The sequence below is a fragment of the Leptonychotes weddellii genome, chromosome 4, assembly GCF_054177405.1.
Source record: "Leptonychotes weddellii isolate Sample4059 chromosome 4, ASM5417740v2, whole genome shotgun sequence".
Classification (NCBI taxonomy): Eukaryota; Metazoa; Chordata; class Mammalia; order Carnivora; family Phocidae; genus Leptonychotes; species Leptonychotes weddellii.
The window spans coordinates 64,956,459-64,980,049 of NC_138372.1; the positions used below are offsets into that span (position 1 = coordinate 64,956,459).

At 46.2% G+C, this 23,591-nt stretch overlaps 2 long non-coding RNA genes across 2 annotated transcripts; one reads left to right on the forward strand and one right to left on the reverse strand.

The window, feature by feature from the left end:
* Positions 1-156: 156 nt before the first annotated feature.
* On the forward strand, positions 157-1,666 carry LOC145721113 (uncharacterized). Its single transcript, XR_014144578.1, has 4 exons — positions 157-291; positions 391-494; positions 640-802; positions 1,139-1,666. It is a non-coding gene; the product is annotated as an uncharacterized LOC145721113 (long non-coding RNA).
* A 6,132-nt stretch (positions 1,667-7,798) lies between these two features.
* LOC115942205 (uncharacterized) lies at positions 7,799-21,350 on the reverse strand. Its single transcript, XR_014144579.1, has 3 exons — positions 21,265-21,350; positions 16,233-16,338; positions 7,799-8,057 (listed from the first exon to the last, which is right to left on the reverse strand). It is a non-coding gene; the product is annotated as an uncharacterized LOC115942205 (long non-coding RNA).
* Positions 21,351-23,591: the final 2,241 nt, after the last annotated feature.

Here is a 23,591-nt window from a genome sequence, read left to right on the forward strand (position 1 = left end):
GGGGGTGGGGAGGAGGGGAGGGCTGAGGTGTGGGGGCATGGGGGGATGGAGGAAGGGGAGGGCTGAGATGAGAGTTCATTGGGGGAGTGTCAAATGAAGGAGCCTGCAGGACTGTTCTGCTATCAGCCAGCCAGGTTTGTTTCTCTTACAGAAATCCTACATGCCTCTCAAAGTCACTCATTGCAAGCCGTGAAAAGTGTCTGAAATTTCTGAGAAGGCAGCACAGCCTCGTTCAACACCTTCTCCAAGCAGTGCTGGGCACATCAATTCTCAATAATAGCTGTTGCATAAGTGAGTAAGTGGCTAAATGAATGACTGTTTTCGGGGTTAAATTCTTGATAGTTTAAAATGTTTTGGAAATACATTTTTTTGAAAGTTTATTTTTTTTAGTTCTCTCTACCCCCAAGGTGGGGCTCGAACTCATGACTGGAGATCAAGAGTCGTATGCTTTTCCAACTGAGCCAGCCAAGTGCCCCTGGAAATACATTTTATATGTATGTATATGTACATGTACTTGTATGTGTGTGCATATGTATACAGAAAGGATCTAAAATAATCTAGCCAAGGTATTAAAAGTGTTTAATATGATTAATTGCTAGTCTCCATTTTATGTTTTTCTTGTGTTACTTTTGTTATTAGAAAAAGAATTAGCTTCATGTTAAAAAGGAAAGAAAACATGTAACATTAAACAAACCCAAACAGTATCAACCATCATCAGTTAACTTTGAGTGGGTTCCACTTGTCAGACACTGTTCTGATCAGCTTACATGCATCACCTCGTGTCATTCTCACGACCACACTGGTAAGTAGGAGCTATTCTTAACCCCTTTTCCGGAAAGGAAACCCATCAATGCAAATTATTTATGCTCTAAAACAGCATGCGTAATGCAAAGATAAACAAATGAACACAATGCACAATTTATAACATTTTCGCGACAATAGCGTGTAGCTGACAGCTAGGCCCCGAAGGTACCAGCAATGTAATGAAGTCCACCTGCGTCGCAGACCATGCCTGCCTCTCTGGGTGTGAGAGGAATAAACGAGACACGGAAGCCAGCGCTGTCCTGGACCCTGAGCTGGGACTTGATAAGTGCAAGTCACCCATCAGGCCCTTCCCCCCACCCTGGGTGTCTCCTAGATCCTTCAGGGAGAATGGGACAGCTCAGGCCTGAGCTGCAGCATCTGGAAACAGGAAGAAACACCAACAACAATAACAAAGTATCGAGTGTGAGACCCAAGTCCAGGCCAGGCCTGCGGAGGGTGTTTTACCAAGGCTTCCTCCTTCTGCCACCCTTCTACTAACTCTCCCCCTGCAGTGCTAATTTGTATTGACCCCATTGCCAATACAGTGACAGCAACTGGGATTCATGCGAACACTGGGAGACAAGACTGTCGAGTGCCTTCTAAAGCACGATCACCCCCTAAAAATCACATTCCGTGCCACTGTGGTATAAAATGGATTTTATTTGGAAAAAAAAAATGTTTCTTTCAGAGTCAGTAATCTATATATGGTTGTCACCTCCATTAACAACTGTTTGCAGAACGTTCATGGATCACGTACTCCGTGAATAGGAGAGACAGCTTCAAGTTTTTATAGATGGTGGAGAGGTCAGGAGACCAAGCTAATCCTGACTCTGCCACTCATGGACTGGGTACGATAGGGCTTCAGTTCCTCCGCCATACCACGGCAGAGGCAGCTGGGGACGGCCGCTGCTAGTTCTAACCTTTTCTGAGCCTGAGCTAACAAAGGCTTTGGAAACAAAGGGGCAGAGCAGTCTTCCCTGGAGGCAGGGGCCTGGGAGGAGTGTACACCCTGGGGATTCATAAAGCCCAAGCTCTGGAATGATGTCTGCGTGTCACTCAGAATAGACTTCTTAGAAGGAGTAGTGTGAACTGGGTTTGGGGGGATGAAGGAAGGACACCTGCTGTTCAGGGGGAAGGCGGTGAGAGAGAGGAGCCTGGGAAGAGGCTTCCCTGCTTGTAAAATGGGGAGATCTGCTCAATGGGGTAGAATATGGGGTAGAGGTGCATGTAATAAAGAGGAATCTCCTACAGGGAATTAGTTCGACAAACATCTGTGGGGCATCTGCTATGGGTGGGGAATAGGCTGGTACTAGGATGACAGGGGACTTCTCCAGGCCCCTGCCCTCAGGGAGATTCCAATCTAGCGGGCTGATCAGGTCACTAGAGGCCACCAGCCGTGTGGGAGAATAGGAGCAGGACAGACTCTCCCGAGATTCAGGAAGAGGAATCTGGATCAAGGTCATCAATCCAGAGATGAGCTGACCATAAGGCTTTGTAATGTCAGAAGGGGGATGGAGGGATTATACCCTTTCCTTTAAGAGATTTGATTCCCTTCTCTGAGTCCAGCCCATGCAAATGGCTTCCACATGCTGCAGGAAGAGTTACGTTTCTAAAACTTAGATGGCTTAGGGTCACTCTTCACAAACCATCATCAGCTCTCCATTTGCTGCAGGAAACTCCCAGTATGGCATTCAAGGCCCTTCCCACAAAGACTTCAGCCTATTTTCCTAGCCATATCCCCTACCCCGTCCTTATGTGACCTGGAACGTGCCAGGAGCATGCTTTTTATCGTCTTGGCTGTTCATGATCTTGTTTCTCTCTTGCGGTCTTGATTCCCCCTTTCCCTTTAAAGGGCCAACTGAAATATTCTCTCTCCTGGGCGGATTTCCCCTTACAAATTCCAGTTAGCTCAACAAAACCTCCCTTGTAGCCCTTTTGTCCCAGTGCCTAGCACACTGCTCTAGACATGTACACATCCTACAGAGCTAAATCCTCAAAATCTAAAGGGATTTTGAATGAAGTTCCTGATGGGGGACTAAAGTGCAGACTAGAGTTTCATCTTATGGCAAACCTTGTCCCCTGACTGTGCAGAGAAGGATTTTGATGCAACATTTTGGTCTAGCAGGGGAAGTATGGTGGTCAATTACTGATGTCTGCCACTGTCACGGGAAGGGGGTGTCAGCATGCATGCCATTTTAAAAAATTGTTTCACTAGAAGCTTCCAAAGGGCACGTACTTTTGTTGTTGTCGTTAATATAACATAATCCCGATTGTTTATAATTTTTTGGTCAATATAATATGTTCTTGGTTGTTAGGAGCCAGTTTCTCAGCTGTTGCCCTTCCAAATGACTTCATCTACATTTGACCCATAGATTCGTGGAGGCTTTTGCTTGTATAAAAGTTCCTATTATCCATAGCTCTGGCTAGATAATGAGAAAAGGATCTTAAAAACAAAATGCAGCTGGATTAAATACCTTCCATTGATATTTGGACTTACGAAGGCATTATTATTATTTGAAATCTTGGTTGTCAATGTTCTAAGCCTCAAAAGCTGCTGGTTAGCTACATAGGTAATCCTGCCTAATGCTGTCCTCCACATTCAATTAATAATGTGTTATGGGGGCGCCTGGGTGGCTCAGTCATTGAGCGTCTGCCTTCAGCTCAGGTCATGGTCCCAGGGCCCTAGGATCGAGCCCTGCATCAGGCACCCTGCTCAGCAGGAAGCCTGCTTCTCCCTCTCCCACTCCCCCTGCTTGTGTTCCTGCTCTTGCTGTCTCTCTGTCAAACAAATAAATAAAATCTTAAAAAAAAAAAAAAATGTGTTCTGGATGCTTAACAACGAAACACAGTCTGCTTTCCATCTAGCAATTCAGAGAGCAAGATGCTCTTGCCATAAACCAGATACACCTCTTCCCATCCTTATCTGATTGGGCGTCCACAGCAAGGGCGTTTGTGCCAGAAGCTGGAGAAAAGTCTCCTGGCTTTGTTCAGACGCCTTCTAATGAGGCGGCTAACCTGAGTCAGGCAGCCCACGCGGTGCCCTGTGATCACAGTCAACACAGGTAAAACAAGGAAAACCCCAGAATTAAGGCTGAAAGCAGATTTTATGCACCTTGGGTCTTTTTCTTTTTTTCCCCACTTTCTCCATAGGCTCTGAAAGTGATTATCTTCCCAAGCAGAGAAAAACACTGCAAAGGAATGTAATCCCAAGGGCACACAGCTTTCTCCAACCAGAAACAGGTCTCACAATACAGAGAGGCCACCTGGGATGTCTCCACTGCCAAGGGACAGGGAGGGAACCAGAACAGAGCCAGGATGCCAACACACTGCTGGAGGGGAGGCGGCTGCCATTTGAAGCGATGCTTTGAAAATCTCCTGCTGGGGAGAAACAAGGAAGTGCTAATGGATGTGATGAACCAAGACTCCCAGGAAGCTGGAAAGAGGGAGAGAGCGAGAGAGCGAGCAGTCCCATCAACTGAATTGTTCAAAACTAGAGCAAGGAAAATACTTTGGACGAGAAACACACTGGGGCACTTCAGAATGACCCAGGAAATGGGCAGGAGCCCCCAAATCAAGGGCCTAGTCATCAGCCCTTTAGCTCTGAAGGAAGTTATTTTGTGTATTTCTAGCTCAGAGACTAGAGGTGGGTGCCTGGCTCCAAACACGAGTCTCCCACACGCTCTGGGAAAGGGTCTGGGATGCGGGGGGGCAGTTTACAAGTGTGGACGGCAGTGGAGGGGAACACAGAGGCCACAGGGCAGCCGAGGCTCTGTCCTCACACCCCCCACCCCCCCGGACTTTGACCGTCCCATCCTTGTCTACAGGCATTCAGCTGGGCACCTGCATCCCCCTGCGCCCCTGGGTTGGTTTCCTACGCCTACTGTAACCAACTATACAAACCGAGTGGCTTAAAACAAAACACATTTGTGCTCTTACAGTTCTGGAGGTCAGAAGTCCCAAACAGTTCTTATGTGGCTAAAATCAAGGTGTCGGCAAGGTTGTGTGTCTAAGGAAGAATCCATTTCCATGTCTTTCAGCTCCTAGAAGCTGCCTCCGTTCCTTGACTCATGGCCCCTTCATCCATCCTCAACTCTCTCTCAGAACCTCCTTCTACCCCACCCCACCCCTCTTTTTCCTTATAAGGACCCTGGCGATTAATAATCCAAGCTAATCTGAATAATCCAAGCTAATCTCCCCATTTTTAGATCCTTAACTTAATCACATCTGCCAAGTCCTTTTGTCAGTAAGGTGACATATTCACAGGTCCCTGGGGTTAGGATTGGGTATGTCTCGGGGGGCCATCCTTCTGTCTACCACATTCCCCTCCGGTGTCACCTCAGCAGTCAGGATGGCCGAAGTGCCAGGGTGAAGGTGAGCCAGATGGGACTAGGGGGATGGCAGAGCTGGCCTTGTTTACCAGTTGGATTGTGTAGCTAGCAGCTCTTTATTCCAGCACATTCCCCACTGGTCCCATTTAGCTCACGGTCCCCCCGACTCCTGAGCTGCAGTTCCTGGAAAAGCCTGGCACTTCTGCCACGTTCCGGGTAGAAAATCCACAAGGAGCTTGGACCCTCTGCCTACACCCTTGAGCCTGGACCTCCTGAGGCTCTTCCCTGTTAATGCCTCAATCTTGGCTCCTCACCTGGGGCTTGGCGGAGAGAGAGTTAATACGTTATTTTCCCTCACCCACTTGCTAGAAGACGCCCTTGAATCACGATGACCCCTACAGGGCATTTGAGTCCTGGCGTACCTTGTCGTAAATTAAAATGCATTTTCCAATGAAAGCAGCATTAAAAATCATGGGGGTGGGGGGAAATGACTGAAATTGTACTGTGCGCAAGGTACATCACATGCTAAACCAGTTTGCTGGGGTCCAAGATCTGCCCTTCACCTTGAACTTCATTTCCGTGGCAAAACTTCTGCCAAACAGCAGGCGTTTATCAGCCATCCCTGCCTGCATGGTGGTTTCGCACCTGCTCTGCCTGGTCCACATGTGTGCTTCCAGCATTGCTCCCTTCCCGGGGTGTTTATTATTTCAACGGTCACTTCCTTCCATCACTATGCTGGTGAGACACTGCACATGCCTCTTGCCTTCTAGAAAGGATTTACAACATCAGACCTCAATGGAAGGCGAATGGGAAGAGCAGGGAAACACAATTAATGGGCAAAGCTGTTAAACTCGAGGCAGTCTGGGACAGCAGGTGAGGGAAGTATCCGGTGGCGACTGAGTCCGGGCGGCAGATCAGACCTTCCTGAATTTTAATCCCAATTCTGACACTTCCAACTGTGTGGCTGGGGCAAGTGTTAAGTGAAAACTCCCCACGTCTCTGCTTCCTGGCGCTAACCTCCAACGGCAGCACATACCCAGCCCCGTCCGTCTTCCTTGCCTCCCTCCCACCAGAAGCAGAGTGTAACAGATTCGTGTTTTCTCATCCCTCTTCGTAGCTGGAGTTGACACAGTTCTGGCCAATGGGCTGACGGTGGAAGTCTCTTGGGGAAATAGTTTTCTCTATAATCAAAGACATGGGAGAACAGTTCTTTCTCTTACTTTCCTCTTTTTCTGCTTTGGAAGCCGTCACAGGAGAACGTGATGTTTAGGGCTGCTGTAAGCATGTCACCAGGGAAGGCCAGGAGAACACTGAGATGCTCCCCCATCAGCCTGGCTCCATCAAGCTGCTCCACTACCCTGGAACGTCTCTCCTCTCCGCTCATGAGATGATTAAATGACTCTAAGATTTAGGCCGGTGAGAGCTGAGTATCTGCATTCTTATGACTTAAGATGTTCCAACTGATACAAATGTGTCTCAGGGGGATCACTGTAAGGATTAACTGAGATTGTGCATGTCAAGTGCCTGGCACAAAGCTATCACTCTATAAATAGTAACTTATAATAATTAATACATGCGGAAAATAAGGATCTACAGTTATTTGCTTTTTTGTTTCCTACTTTTCAGTTATCACTAACTCACCAATTTATCCTTGTGCTGAGAAATAAAGTGAGGTCTCAAAGGCTCTACTACATTTGTTGAGTGGTTCATATTCTTATTTGGGCTCCTGGAATAGGAGCTCTTCAAGGTCAGGGGATGTGTCTTATTCATCAGTAAGCCTCATGCCTGCCACATAGGATGCTCATAAGCGGATGGTCTTGGGTGGATGGGTGAATGGGTGGATGGATGGATGGATAGACAGACGGACAAGTGGTAACCCCACACTCTTTGCAGAATACCTTCTTATCCATCATCAGGCCTGGTAGCCTTTTGTCTGTATAACACCAAAACCTGAGCATCAGAATCAGACTCTCATGGGAATCTGGCTTTTTTTTTTTTTTAATTCTAAAACCCTAACCAATAATGTTTTACAGTCTACCCAGGGAGGTTTCTACCTGAGTTAAGAATACAATGAGTATTCTCCCAGCCCCGCATGAGCCAACCTGTCTTTTGCTTTGATGGAACATCTAAATATGCTGTAAGGCCTTCATATAATATGGCTTTTTTTTTCTCCAAGAGGAAAGAGATGACTTGCACAGAGGAGTTTTAAGAAAATTGCCTCCTGCAAATAAAAAAAATGATTTTTATAATACTCACAGGACTGGCACCCCCCCCAAAAAAAGCCTGTTTACAATAACCAACTTCTGTTGGGGCTTCTAGTAGCCAAGATAATCTGATGTCTAGGGCTGTAGTTATTGTCTCATTTGCTAAATAGATTGCTAAATTTGGGAATAGATGTTGAAGCAAGGATTGAGGAACAATGCAAGATACTCATACCATGCTTCTGATCATTAGCCCAGCAAATATCACTTGTTCTCCTGTATAGCCTGAAATCTCGCATCTAGGCAAATAGATCAGGATGTGTGTGTGTGTGTGTGTGTGTGTGTGTATGCGTGCGCTTTTAGTCCATTCTTACCTCCAAGCTTTCTTCCTTATGCACTGAAATTCTGCAGGGGAAGACCACCAGAGAGATTTCATTCTCTAACCATTACCTTGTGGTGGCCAGCACCAGTCACCCCATTTTACTTGCTCATGTCTTTCCATTACTCCCGTATGAGTTAGGAATTTCTATTGGCTGCTGATAACAGACTGGAAGTAACATTTAATAAATATGTTTTGGGGGGTAGGTGGTCCAGGCCTGGTTTGGTGGTTCTGCAGTGTCAGCAGGAACTGAAGCTCTTGTATCCTGTTTTAGCATGTGGTTTCCACTTTGAGGCTGCCTCGTATTTCAAGTTTCATCACAATGACTCCGGCCATTACGCCTGCCTTCCAAACAAGAAGCAGAAGGAAGAGAGGAAGAGAAAAAGCACATTTCAATTATTTTTCCTCTTTACGAAATCTTCCTGGAAGTTCCACCTAATAGCATCCATTTATATTTTATTGGCAGAAGGTAGTCATTTGGGTATAACGGTCTGCAAGGGAAGCTGGGAAGCAGTCTTTTGGCTTATGTTGCCACCATGCATACACCTCGAGCTCATTACTAGGAAAGTAGGGGAGGATGTATGTAGAATAGAAACAGTCAGTATGTGTCTTACCCCATCTTTACTCTGCTTGTGCTCTTTCACTCCCAAGATCTATCTGAGTTCTGACCTCTGACCTGTTTTGCGTTATGGTCCTCCCTTAAATCAGTGTTTAGCTTTCAATGTTTATTACCTATTCCCTATATAGAGAGGCCACTTGTGGTGTTGTTAGTGATGTATTTCAACCAGAACAGACTGAGCTACTCCAGCCAGCCAGGTGGAATTCTCTCTTTAAACAAAAGCCTAATGCCTCGGGGCGCCTGGGTGGCTCAGTCGTTAAGTGTCTGCCTTCAGCTCAGGTCATGATCCCGGGGTCCTGGGATTGAGCCCCGCATCGGGCTCCCTGCTCGGCGGGAAGCCTGCCTCTCCCTCTCCCACTCCCCCTGCTTGCGTTCCCTCTCTCGCTGTGTCTCTCTCTGTCAAATAAATAAATAAAATCTTTAAAAAAAAAAAAAGCCTAATGCCTCCGGGGTAACCTGTCATTATTGCCAACACCACCAAAGACACAGGTATAGAAAGAGGCAAAAAACCTATTAATTGAGCCTCTACCATGTCCCATTCAATCCTTCCAACGAACAGCCCTAAGAGGCAAGAGCAATTATTAATCTTCATTTTACAGATGAGGACATCAAAGATCAAAGAGGTTAAGTAAGTTATGCAAGATCACACAGCTGTGAGGAGAATTTAAACACAGATGTGTTTTATCCCAAAGCTTTTCTTGCTGTATATTTAAGTAACTTCTGTACTGTCTCCCCAAAATGAGACTAGGCCCAAAGTAGAGCGCATAGGTGTGAGGGTTCTGCCCCAGAACACACCAGCCCCAGCTTGGTTGGGGTCACTGATTTCAGAGGCTGCTCTTGGCCCTTGGCCAATGTGCATGGTGGAAGCAGGAGGGGAGGGAAAATGTTCACCACTGTCTGGTCCTCAAAGTCAGGGCTGCCAAAACTCCTTGCCAGAGTGGCACATGTAAAAAAATAATATTTTTACAGCACGGGGTAACAGAGGCTGATCCAAGCCCCCTCCGACCAGAGGTTGAGGGGTCCACATCTTGTCTGGCTCCATGGCCTTTTCTCTTGCTCTCCTCTCTGCCCGGAGCATGAATGTCCTTTTTCTGTTCAGGCTCTAATCCAAGATCCACATAGCATTGAGTTGGCCTGTCTCTTCAGGCTCCTCCTGTCTGTGACAGCTCTTCAGTCTTCCCTAGTTTCCCATGACCTTGATACTTGGGAGAGGACTGGTCAATTATTTTTGCAGGGTGTCTCTCACAGTGGGTTTGTTTGATGCTTTCTTATGATTAGTTTGAGGTTATGCATTTTTATCAAGAATGCTTTAGAAGTGATGTGTCCTCAGTCATCGTATCACGGGACACATGACGCTGGTGCGTTATCACTAGTGATGCTGACCATGATCCTTTGGTGAAGGTGATGTTGGCTGGATTTCCCCACTGTAAAGTCACTGTTTTCTCTTTGTAATGGGTAAGTGTCTTGGCAGAGATACTTGGAGACTATTCAAATAACGTTTCCCTTCAAACTTCTGCACATAATTTTAGCATCCATCTGTGGATCTTGCCAGTGGTGTTTTAAGGTGACGTTATATGTCCCTCATTCCCTCACTTATTAGTTGTAATTCTGCAAAGATGATTTGTCCCTTTCCCATTTACTTATTTATTCATCTATTTATTTATATCCGTGTTGACTCATGGATAGTTATTTCATTCTATGAATTTAATCCAGTACTATCATTATTTATTTTGCTGCTCTAATTGTTCCCGCTCTGGCTATTGGAACCTCTTTCATGTTAGCTCCTATGCCCTTCTGACATGCTCTTGTCCTTTTGTGGGTTCTTCCTGACTTTCTGGCACACCAAAATGCTCCAGATTCATCCTGGATTTTCCCTACCTCAGTCCTACAATGAACCACTCTTCCAAAGGAGCCCTGGTTCCTTTTATTGGAGAATGGTTTTTAGAAGACGAGATCTGGATGCTAGGTGTCACTCTCTATCATTATAAGATAATTTAGAAGTGGGGCGCCTGGGTGGCTCAGTCGTTAAGCATCTGCCTTCGGCTCAGGTCATGATCCCAGGGTCCTGGGATCAAGCCCCGCATCGGGCTCCCTGCTCCGAGGGAAGCCTGCTTCTCCCTCTCCCACTCCCCCTGCTTGTGTTCCCTCTCTCGCTGTGTCTCTCTCTGTCAAAAAAAAAAAAAAAAAGATAAGATAATTTAAAATCAAACTATGATTCCAAATCTAGAGATGAGAAGTATAGGGATTAGAGAAGTCATGTGATTCACAATGTGACACAGCCGGAAGTGGCAGGAAAGTTCAAACCAGGGCAGATCCTGCACTCCGAGCCTCTCCATGAGTGCAAATGCCTCATTTAGTATAAATATGAATCACTATTTAGAAGAAAAAGTACAGCTGTGCCAGATAAATGTGATTTCTGGAGGATGGAATGTCATATAAAATAGATTTCATATATAAAAACAAACTTGGCATCCAGTAAGTATTTTTGGATTGATTTTGTTGAATGAATCATCATTAACATCAAATATGTCTTGGCCTCTGTGAAATATCCTATTGTTCATTATGCTTAATACCTTTCTGGAACAAGGTGGCGCACATGTGAAGTAATAAAGAACATATGAAGAAAATACAACGGCAGCTTCACTTTCTGGATCCTCATAGTCTTGGATGGAAACCTGATGGTGGGGTTTACCCTCCCTTTGTCATGTTGCTCTAGTAAACCAGGAAACCAAGGCTTAGGAACAGTGCCCTGAGTCTGGCAAGTGGTGAGCAGAATGAAGCGAGAATTGAGGTCTCCAGGCTGGTTCCCACCTGCCTTCGACTCTCATGATCTGACAGCATCCCCAGACGGTGAGCCTGCATGGGCAGGGCCACAGAAGGATTCTCCGTACCTTGTGACCCAGGCCTTTGGGGCATCTGAGAGGCCTGTCCACACCACTGGGAAGAGATCTAGCAACTCCACCTCCTTCCTGATCCTCCTGTGTTTAATCCCCAATACTGAAATGTCCTCCTACTTCAGTAGTGGCTAAAAATCCCAGACAACCTAAGTAGAGAAAGGAAAACATGGTGGTTTGACTGAATGAGATTGATACAGAGGCAGGAGATCTGATTTCTAATCCCAGATTTGCACTAACTGGTTGTTTAAACCAAGCAAGGTATTTTATCTCTCTGAGCTCCTCTTACCTGGCCTTAAAATGATAGGGTCGGACTAGACGACCTCTAAGGCCCCATCCTGCTTTGAAATTCTTGGAAGCTACAAATTCCTTTCAGAATTTCACTAAAAGGGCCTTGGGCCATTCACAGTCTCATTGGTAGAACTCTTTCGCCATCTAGTGGCCAATCCGGAGGACTCTTTTTCCTTAGCCTTCTGCTCTCAGGTCTTGCCTCAATTCAAGCAAAAGAACAAAGCAGATTCAGCCCTTTGCAGGAGTGCGGCAAATTGCCAGACATGGGAGAAACACATATTTAAATCGTGTCCTAGGAAGATATTTTGTGCAAACACACTACTTCCTACGGCAAAGGCTTTGGTGTGGTGAGCATATGGTTGCAAATCCAGGCTCCTGACGTGCCCTGATAAATGCAATCGGGAGGAGGTGTGTTTGGGTGACTCCCTGTGTGCTAATCTGATACACGCTGGTCCTTATGCTTTCACCTGCTCCCCAGTTAACACTCATTAAGCATGCATGTAGTGCTTCCATCCTGAGCCTTTGCCCTGCTGTCAGAGCCCTCCGCCAGACATCTGAAGCAGAAAGAGGAGGGAAGGACCCCTGGGGTCTCCCACTGATCTGGAACAGTCCTTCATCAACAGTCCTTTGGTACACCTCTCTGGGTTTTCCCTTTTCCTGACACTCTCATCCAAATAAAGACTGCTTCTGAAGCCTGCCTGACCCCACTTGGAATCATCTGAGTCATCCTTGGGCTGTGCTGCATTTATCCCACGCACCCTGGCATTTGCTAAATGTTGCCATCAATCACAGGATGACAGCCACTACCTGACTGCTCACCACTCCTCTCATGCCACCTGCTGCTTAACTGGATGTGCCACACCTTTTGCTTTTAGCCTCTCTAACCTGGTGAGGCGAGCACAGGCAGCATGACTGGTGCCCATTGTACAGGCAAGAAAACCAAGGACGAAAATGGATGACTCTCCCCAGCTGTGCAAACAGGGAGTGGTGGAGTTACAATAAAACGAAGGAGATCTGACTTGCTGTTCAATTATGCAGTGTTTGGATATTTGTTTTTTTATGGTCTCAATGAGGGGCCATTGGTTCATTAATTTTCACCACAAACACTATTGAGAACCATTAATTGCCTGTACCTGAAATAGCTTTGTGTGTGTGTACGTGTGTGTATGTGTGTGTGTGTGCATTTCCCTTGCCACACAAGACAATGTAGAGCGGGTAGAGAGAGCATTGGGCTGGAAACCAGAAAAGCTGGGTTTTTGACATGGCCACTGCCAGGCTGGGGGGCCAGGGAAGTCACAACCACAGGCTTTCATTTCCTCAGCTGTGCAGTAAAGAGGGGCATTTCTGATTTGGGGCGTGCGTCAATATCTTTAGCCCTGGGCCTACTCAGATAAAACAATTCAGTGAAGTTATCTTTGCCTAGTAACTAAGTATCATTAATCTGGCCAGTCTAGATTGCTCAGGTAGATCTGTTGCTTTATTGATAAGGTTGGGTTTTGTTTTGTTTGTTTTTTTCTGAGTGACCTAGCCTGTTGTTGGTGCAGAATTCCATTCCCAGGTTATAAATTCCATCAGCGCAGTGACGGCAAATCGGTTTCATCTTGAGTGCCCTTCAAATCAGTGAGCAATGGCTGTCGGGAGTTCTGTTAAGGTTTCTGAGCCTATGATCTAAGGTTCTGCGGGATGGTGATTGATTAGCCATGTCTGCAGTGGGCATGGGCTGGGAAAATGTGGAGGCTGAGGGCTGTATCTGCGATCGTAGTGAAGAATTTGAGAGGGCCAAGGGAAACCATGCCATGCTCACAGGCACAGAGGCACTTGGGAGCAGAGCTGGGATGGGAATGAAGGCCTCCTCCCTTCAACTACTTTCCATTGAAGTCTCCCTCCTTATTGGTTGTCATGGCAATCAGGGGCCTGGAAGATGCTTTTTGATGATGATGATTGATGATGATGATGATGATGATGAGATTAATGGTGCTGCGGCAGCAGGCTCTCTGCCTGAGCAGTTGTGTATACTCCATAGATGTGTTTCTTCCTTGCTGTAGACATAAGGCTTAACACCTGACAGGAGATTGGCCAGATGCCTTTAATAAATGCTCCAAAGCTTCATGTGCTCTTTCAAATATGCCTTTCTCCTCCTGGCCAGTCTCAAGAGAGACTCCTAAAGGATGTACCTTCATAAGTGACAGGTAGCAGCCAGAGAGGACCCCAGGCTGCATGGGGGAGGACGGAGGGGAGCCGAGGGCAGGGGGACAATGGGGCCAGCCTTCTTGGCCTCACAGAGGGGCAGCTGAATGAACAGTGATGGCTTGTGGCCTTCCAAATGGCAAAGGCACGGTCCCAGAGAGGCTGGCTGTGCAGGAGCTCCCCACCCAGATGGACCTGCTGTACTGTGAAGGAACATTCTGTGTTTCTTGGCTGGCAGCAAGCACGCAGCCTATCAGCCTCCCCTGACTGCACACCCAGGGCCCTGACGGCTTCCTCACGGGGCACCCTGGAGCTTCTGCCCCAAGCAGATGCCTGGGCTTTCTTTCCCACAGAGCAGCCTTGCCTGCGGCGCTCTGTCCATCCTTCTCAGCTGGGAGGCAGCGCTGTCGTCCAGAGCTGTGCAGGGAGCCTCCCCACAGGGCCCAGGAGGGAGGATGACGCCTGGGTGGAGAAGGTGCCCTGGCTCTGGGCATAGGAGGAGACTTGTGGGGCCCATCCAGGGCCCTGGAGCCTGAGTGCCCTTTTGTTTGCCAAGAAATCAATCTACCCTTTAAAAAAGCATCCATGTTGCCAAAATCCCAGGTAAAAAGGGTGCAGCTGACATGCTGCAAGGGAGGAATTCCCCAAGCTCTGTGGGCCATGAACTGTCTCCAGGGAAGGCCTAGGCCTGGCTCATACAATAGATGGGATTCCGCCAACACACAGCCCTCTCTTTGCAGGCACACAATTCCACAGTGAGGAATAAACAAATCCAAGTCTCAGAGCCGTTAGAGAAGGGGCTCTGGATCCTGGCTTCAGGTTTAGGCAAGGCCTGGGCTTTTTGGAGCATTATGCCTTGTAGTCAGTGCCTCTGGGCAAGGCCTTTCCTTCTCCTAGGATCCTCCTCGGTTCAAATGCAGGGCCTCTGATCTAACAATGGAACAGCCTTCACAGGCCCTGAGGCTGACTGGCCAAGAAGTCCAATGATAAAAGAAACCCAGTTGCTACTCCTGCTCCAAGGTACCTTGTCTTTCTTCTGCAAGACCATTCCTTTCTTTGCCACCTTTAGCATACATTCCTCAATCACGGAAGCCCCAGGAGGCCAGAAGCTTACAACACTTGCAAGGATCATCACCACAGGGTTAGCAACCAACAGAATTTGGGTCCTGAGGGACTTTAAATCACCCTCAGAGGTGAACTTGTTATCAGTAGGCTAAGACGTGGAACTAAATGCAAGGATTGATCCCACGACCCTGAGATCGTGACCTGAGCTGAAATGACGAGTGGGACCATTAACAGACTGCACCACCCAGGTGCCCTGGGGTAATACAGTTCTTAATGATAGCATTCATTCATGTGCCCTATCCAGTAGTTACTGTATATAGTTACATTATATAGCATATATATTAACGTGGAAAAACAATGTCTAGGTACAGACAATAATTCACAGTTAAGGACCAAAGGCAACTTCTAGAATCCTTACCTTGCTAATCTCACTGCTCAGCGTGGATTCAGAGCAACTCAATTCTAACATGAAGTATCGGAATTGTAAGGTCAAGCTAGAGTTCATGGAGCATGCTCTCCTTTTTGCTCTTTGTTATTTTATTTAACTTATTCTTCCCTCTAGTTTGATGTCTCTGCCCTATGCAGGCTTTGGGAAACACACATCTGCTTATTACCATCTCTGAAAGTGCTTAGAATTTACAAGCCTTGCACTTTAGAAAACCTCCGTGCCCTTTTGAGGAGGCTCTAAATCCGTCTCCACTAGTGGTTCTGATGTGCCTTATTAGGTTCAATGCACTGCCTACGTGGACCTTAATGGGAGGTGTGAAAGCTCGGTGAGGCAGTGCCGGAATGTTTAATGCTCGCTAACCCTCGGTTACTCTGACCTTCTGCAGTTGGCAGCCGTAGGGAGGCAGCTCCTCGCCCACGAAGCCCCCACACCTCTCCCACCAGCTGCCAGCCACGGGGCCCTAACATCAGGAACACAGGTTGCTGCCCCTCAGCCGCAAGCAGGTAGAGCCGGGAGCAAAACCCACTTTTGCTTTTACTTATTGAAGATCACGGGATCTGAGCTACATGCTGCCATTAAAAAGAACCCGTGAGTTTAAAAGCAGCAAACTATCCATTGCCACAGGTTACTTCTAAGACTTGCTTTTTGTCCTTGAGGAAGTTGCACCACCCAGGAATGATTCCTGGAGGGAGGGCGGGAGGGAGAAGGACGGGGAGCCTGCCAGGGAGGGGAGCTCCCACGGCAGGCAATTCGCACTTCAGGCTATAACTTTCGGAGAAAGGAGAACAGGGCCGGCCGATGGGTATGGCCTCCAGCCTGGTGCGGTGTCTGGCTTTACACCTCAGGGCTGTAGGGTTCACTGGAGCACGGCTCAGCACCTCGGCGGGTCAGGCTTGTCCGGCACTCTGCGGGAGGCTGGTCCCAGATACACAACTGCTCCAGGGCCTGACACCCAGGTTTAGAGTGCACCACTGTATAGAATCGCAGTCGATTCAGAAGAGCTGAGTTGTACTCACCTGCCTTCACTGCGTATTTGCTTGGTCCCCTCCACGTGGCCGACGCTGCCCCCGGCACGGAGACTTCAGTAGTGAACCCACTTGCCGTCATCACGGGGCTAGTGTTCTGATGGAAGCAGACAGACAAGGAACAGACGAGAAACACATTAATGTAGAATACAGCATCTGGTGGCGATCTGTGCCATAGAGAGCATAAAGCAAAGAGGGAGGATCTGAGCTGCTCTGGGTGGGGTGGCCAGGGAAGGTCTGCCCATGAGCTGCCCTTTGAACAAAGAGTCTTGAAGGGAGAGCGTGTCAGAGGGAACAGCAGGTGCTCCAGGGAAGGAGGAATCTGGCAAAGGGTGCTGTAGACATTAAAAACAGCTGATGTTGTGAAGTGCTTACTATGTGTGTAATCAAGCACTTTGCCTACCTTGTGTGCTTCTTTTATGTACCATCTCATTTAATTGTCACAAGAGTCCTATGACCCAGGTACAATGATTCTCCCGTTTTACAGATGATGAAACAGAGGCCGAAGGATGACCCAGTTTGCCTCAGCTCACATACTTAGGACATGGCAGCACTGAGGCTTGAGCTTGGTTCTAAACTCAGCCCAAACCCTCACGTTCCTAACCTGTAAGATCTCATGCTCCGTGCTACTGTACTGAAAGGCACTCCCAGACCCTCAGGGCTTAGTGTGGAGGCAAGAATACTTTTAAAGCTATGTGTTGCCTGGAAGATGCTTTGCTCACCATGCAAACCACTTTCCTGTATGAATATTTTCTCTCTTAGAGATATTGTTCAGGGCACCTGGGTGTCTCAGTCGGTTAAGTGTCTGCCTCTGCTCAGGTCATGATCCTGGAGTCCTGGGATCAAGTCCCCGAATTGGGGTCCCTGCTCAGTGGGGAGTCTGCTTCTCCTTCTCCCTCTGCCCCCTGCCCCCCGCCTGTGCTCTATCTCTCTCTCTCACTCTCTCTCTCTCTCTCAAATAAGTAAACAAAATCTTAAAAAAATATATTGTTCAATCAAAGTTGCTTTTTGGGTGGCCTCCTGAGTCTTTGCTGCTTCTCTGTGGTTGCTACCAGGATGCCCACGAATGCTACTCTGGCTTTCTTTCAGGGCTTCCTAGAGGTGCCAGAAAGTTGCACAGCTCTTTCAAGAACCTGACGTGTGGGACTCACATGTGTAAGGCTGCTTCATTCTTATGGTAGCCCTGAGATCAGGAGTGATTATAAAAGGATAGCCATCTCGGTGAATGGTTCATTCAGCAGAACCACATGGACAGAGCACAGTTTGGTAGAAAGAACAGCAATTTGGAATCAGTAGCTTTGCAATTTTACAGAGTCAGATGAAAAAAAACTCTGCATGATCCTGAGCAGATAAGTTAGTAATCCTCTTGGAGCCTCAGAGTCCTCATCTACAAAACGGGAATAATCATGCCAACTTCTTCCCAGCCTTTTCTGCATTGACAAGAGAATGTCCACAAGACAATATGCTTCTTGTAAAGACCTCCTTCATTCCTTCCCAGAAGAGAAGAGGAAACACATTAACAAACGAGGAGCCTGGGTGCAGAGCTCAATTCCTGTCTCCTAGATGTGAGAAGCCTGGATGCTATGAAATCACCCTGGAATTCATCAAGGCCCAAATGGAAGTTCTCTGTGTTGGCTCTTCTACTGTCTTAGGGAGACAAATCAAGGTCATTGAAGGATATCCCTTCAGGCAGAAGTAGCACAGAGAGCACTGAGTCATGATGAGTGGGAAACCATCTCAATATATACATTTTGGATTTAAATGATCCCAAATACAAATATACCTCTGAGTAGCTGTAGATGTGATTAGTGGTTAAGGGATGGATTTTGAGCCAATCCTTTGAGTTCAGATCATGGTTCTGCTGCTTACTAGCTGTGTTACCTTAAGTGACTTAACTGCCATCTCAGTACCTTTAGTTCACCCTTTGTGAAAGATGTACATGTAAAGATGAAAGATGAAAAATGTAAGATGGATAACAGTAGCCCCTACCCCAGGATTATTGTGAAATTTAATAAGCAAATGTGTACACACACAGTCCCTGACATATTAAGCAACATTTAATTGTTGGCTGTTAGTATAAGGAAGGGACCAGGTTCAGGGGGGAAAATTCCAGGCCATGAGAAAGACGCTATCACTTAATTATCCAGGGAATGGCATTTCCTAGGAAAAGCAGTCCAAAATGTGCCAGGAAAGGCAGCTCCGCGACTGAAGATGCTTGGTGACTCTGGGTTGGGTGGGGATGAAGGTGACGCTCTGTGCCATTCCAGTCACAGAGAGTAGGAGGGATGGTAAGTGTATGCTGCATTGTCATTAATTAATTTCTCAAGGGCTGCAGTAATCAGGAGGCTCGTTAATGTGTTTCAGTCTGCCTTTCATTTAGAGAACCAACGAGTAGTAAATGTAAACGCGATGCACTTAGAAACCTTAGAAATCATTCAGCGCTGTAGTAGGAGGGGGGAAACCCTGCTAATGTCTCTAAGGAAAAAAAAAAGGAAAAGAAAAAAACCCACAAGGGCTTCTTTAATCACATGAAAGAGGAGCAATTCTAACTCAACAGCAGCAGAGGCTCCCTGTGGCTTTTCAAAATATTATCATTTGGACCTGGGTGTCCCTCTGCTCTTGTACAATGTTTAAAGATGCCATGCTCTATCCATACTGATACTCTTGCCCAGCAGGGTGCTTAATCCTGACAGGCAGATTCCAGGGGCCAGGGCTTGCTTGGCAAGGCCCCAGCAAAGGAGTTGCCCTGGGCTCGTGGGGATGTGCAGCAGAAAAAGCCCCCAAGCCCCCACCTACTGGAGGCTTGGCTGCTGGGTCAGGTTGGGGGCGCCGCTGGTGACTTCTCTAATTCTTCAAGGCCAACCTCAGGGTTACATGTGCCCCCTTCACTCTAATCTTGACCTACCCTGAGGAGGTGCTTGAAACGGTGCTGATTCCTGCTCTGAGAAGCGAGCAGGTTTCAGAGGACCTGGACCTAGTCTTCCCCGGCTCTTCCTGTTAAATAAATGAAGTGCTTAGACCAATGCCTGATAGTCAGCCCTCTATAAGTTTATTAATCTCATCGTGATTCTTATTAACTGCTGGCAGACAGAGGGCCACAGGTTTTCGGGGCTTCTGTCCCTCCAGTTTTCCACGCTGGGCTTCCTGACAATAACTGCTGTACAGGGGGTCCCAACCAGCCATAGCATCTTGCACTGTGACTCAGCCTCCATCCTTCTTCTTTCCCCATCCTCATGGTTGATCCACTTAGGTCAGTAACACCTACTCTCATTTTTACCCTCCCCCCACTAGGGGAGAGGGCCAGGCCTGGGTCTACATGCCCCCTCTTGAGTAGGGCATGTCTCCAGTGGGCATGGAGGTTAGCCCACGGAAGGCAGAGGTGACCAAGTAATCTGTAACACACCACACTCCTCCCTGGGGAAAGCAAACATCCAGTCACTTGACACATGTACAGTCCCACTCTACCTTATCCCCACCTCTCCCAGGGGACCTTGACTATAAAACCCTCAAATGGGACCCCAACCAACCTTTCCTGAACATCTGTTGAGCACCTACTATGTGTCAAGCTCTATGCCAAGCGCTAGGGTTACAAAATGAGTAAGATATGTCTCTATCCTTAGGGAACATAAAGTCTAGGGATTAAGTCACAACCAGAAACACAACTGCAATAAATGGAAGCACAGAGGAGGGCATGTAACTCAACCCCGACTTCCTGGAGGAGATGGGGCCTGACTTGATTGTTAAGGGCAAGATTCTGAAGCAAATGGGTGATGTGCTCAGTTTTACATCTTATTTGCTCCTTATTGTACTACCCCAGAGGAAGCCTCCTGAGAACACTAACAAGTCAAGCTATAAAGATCATAGTTTTATACTCTGATATTCCAAGGAAATGTTTGAGCCATATTAGATCCAAGTTGCTCCTTTGTTAAACTAATTTGATAATGGGGGGCACCTGGGTGGCTCAGTTGGTTAAGGGTCTGCCTTTGGCTCAGGTCACGGTCCCAGGGTCCTGGGATCAAGCCCCTGCTCAGCAGGAATCTGCTTCTGTCTCTCCCTCTGCCCCCACCCTCCCCCACTCTGTGCTCTCTCTCATGCTCTTTCTCTCTCAAATAAATTAAATCTTTAAAAAATGCTAATTTGATAATGGATATCTAATCTTGAGACGCTGGGTTGAAAGTTTATAGGGTGAAATTTTCAATCTCTACCTTCCTTCCTAATCTGTAAATAGAGCTTTTGACTTCTCTTTGAAAGGCTTTCTCTTCATGAAGCTTTCTTATTAACAAGGGTTTGTTGCTGCCTCCTGCCCTTAGCCCCCTACAATGCAGTGTCACAAGTGGGAACATGCCCAGCACCCTGGAGTACATAGTCCTGTTGTACACTTATGGGTCTATATCACAATCTGGCCTGGACTTGAATCAGCTTCTCAGATGCAACATGCATCATGTTATAAGATAAAGAAGAATCTTGGTTCCAGGCTTTGACACAAACTGGGCCAAGGCTGAAGTTCAAAGTGTTTATTGTAACATCTAGTTTTAAACCTGAATCATGTTTCACTCTTTAAGATTTTTGCTACATTTTAATGATTTTTATAAAAGTGAAATAAAATAATGGGTAAAGTGCTTACAAATGCTCTGTCTACAGTAAGCCCTCAGTAATGTCGCCTATGTTCATTATTATTACCAGAGATAGTTCTGTTGAAGATTCAAGTCATTTATACCTCTGGAGGTGGATAGAAATTGACCTTCTGTGAGAAATGAGTTTGGCATTTTCTTAATGTATATTACTTTGGTCTCTCTGGACCCCTGCATTGTTCTTTAATGTTTTGTGTTTACATCTGGGCCCCCTCATCAGCCTAAAAAGAGTTTGAGGGCCGTGGATCTTCTTAGATTTCTATTTATTTCCCTCACAGCACTTAGCACCATTCCTTGTATATCACAGATGTTCAGTAAATATATCTAGATGCATTCATTGATTGGCTAGATGCATTCAAGGCTGTGTAAATGAGTATGAAAGTGTTAATTACCACAATAGTTGGCATCATCTGCTCCATGGTCCTTTTCTTTGCCACTGCTCCTCAGTTCCGGAAAATGAGTAGGAGGAGGTTAATCCTGGGTGGGGTAACAAATCCAAAAATACTGTAAGGTATACCAGCTGACCAGTTCACACACCTCAGCATGTTATCTCTTCCTCATACTATGCGTTATCCCTGCAGAACTTCTGGTCATCTCTCACCTCCGGGCTCAAGGGCATCAGATGTGGCAGTGGTTTATTGTACTAAGGTGCAAATGACTTCTTCAAAGTTCAGGAGAAACACTGGAGAGGTGGCCTGCTTCCTAGGTCACCCACAGCAAGTTGGAGCAAACTGGGTTGGCTCCATTCTCCCTTTCAAATAATAGGCCATTCAGTCTGAGGGAGAGAAATGAATCAGCAACCCCAGGGCCATTGGAGCGGCCCAAACAGCTGCCAGCTGACTGGCCCATTTCAACCAGCCAATTAGTGTGAGCACCACCAGCAGATTTGAGCAAATCCAGGCAGTTCTCTGTGCAAACTCTAGAAGGGCCCACACGTCTGTGTGGAAAATGAAGTTGTTTCACCTTCCCTGGCATTGTTCCACTCCAAGGAACAAGCTTTATTTCTCTCAAAACTTGGCCTCCCTTGACTTGCCAGATGAAAAATGATGTGCAGTTATTGAAATCATCTGCTAAGGGAAATGAATCCAAGCTCAGTGATAGAGGTTTCACTGCTTTTTCAAAGCACATCAGTCAGCCTGTCTTATAAGCAAAATAGAATGTTGCTACCAGGTAAAGACAGTAATTATTTCAATTAGCAATTGTATTCGATGTAGAAGGTAATGAATAATAAGGATGCTGGACCCAGACCAACAATTCATTAGATATGCTTCTTTTTCCTGTTCTAAGGTAGCAAATGAACAGAGGCTTCCCCTGGTGTGGACGGACTCATTATTCATCATTTGCTGCCTGATGAAGAGGCAGCACAACCCTGGAGAATACACAGACAAGAGATGCCAACGGTGCCCAGTCCACCCCCAACCTAACACCGCCTTTGGTGCACAGAGACCCTTGTGGACAATGGCAAGCCATGAGGTTGTGTGGTGGTTGGTGAAACAATAATTTTGCTGAAATTTTAACTCTATTGCTGAAATGAAATAAGGAAATCCCAAGGATCTAGAGTATTTTTATTCAACATCATCTTAGACCATTCTTTTGATTTTAAATAGATGAATTTCTAGAATGGAAGAAATGAAAAGAGGGGGCGGGAGACAGAGTGACAGCAGGACCACCTTGTTCCGGGAAGACTCTGACCAAACTGGGTTAATATGGCAGAAAAGACTGAGGCAGCTGTTAGTCTTTTTGCAAATGTAGCACATTTGAAGTTTCTGCTTTGATTAGTGCCTCTCTGTGTTATCTGAAAAGTCTATCATGAAAGTAAGAACTGACAGTACTTCAAGGAGTAATTGACAATTCCTTGATTAGAGTGAGAGATTTAACACATATTTCTTAGTAACTGATAGATCAAACAGCCAAAAATATTCAGTAAAGTTATAAAGATTTTGAACAACATAATTAACAAGTTTGATGTAAAGGACTTATATAGAGCACTGCACTCAACCACTGGAGAATATGCTTTCTTTCCCAGATCACATATTACATTTATAAAAACTGATGATGAATTAGGACATAAAGCAAATATCAAATCTCAACAAATTTCAAAGAATCAGTATCATAAGATTGCATCACAATTAAGTTAGAAATCAGTAAAACTTATACCTTGAAACCATTATACATTTAGAAATTTAAAAGCACAATTAAAATCCGGAGACAGAAAGCAGATTGTGGTTGCCAGGGGCTGGGAGGAGAGGGGAGTGGGGAATGACTACTTAATGGGTCTGGGGTTTTCTCTGGAGGTAATGAAAATGTGCTGGAACTAGACAGACGTGGTAGTTGTACAACATTGTGAGTGCACTTCAATCTGATTAACTTTATATGAATTGTACACTTCAAAATGGCTAACTTTATATGAATTTCCACCTCAATAAAAAAGAGCGCTCATTATATCTCTGTGTTTAAATCCTAATCTATGGATACATGGGTGTATACAGTTTGTGAAACTTTTTCAAGCTATACACTTATGACATGTGCATTTTTGTTTTACGTATATATGTTTACATTTTCTATATTATGCTTCAATAAAGATCTTAAAAATTAAACACATCAACTAAAAGAAATCATATTATAAAGTATGAAAAATAAGAACTGCACTCAAAATTTACAGTATGTAGTGAACTCATTCAGATCAAGGGGAAATATGCTGCAACAGAAGATGATGATG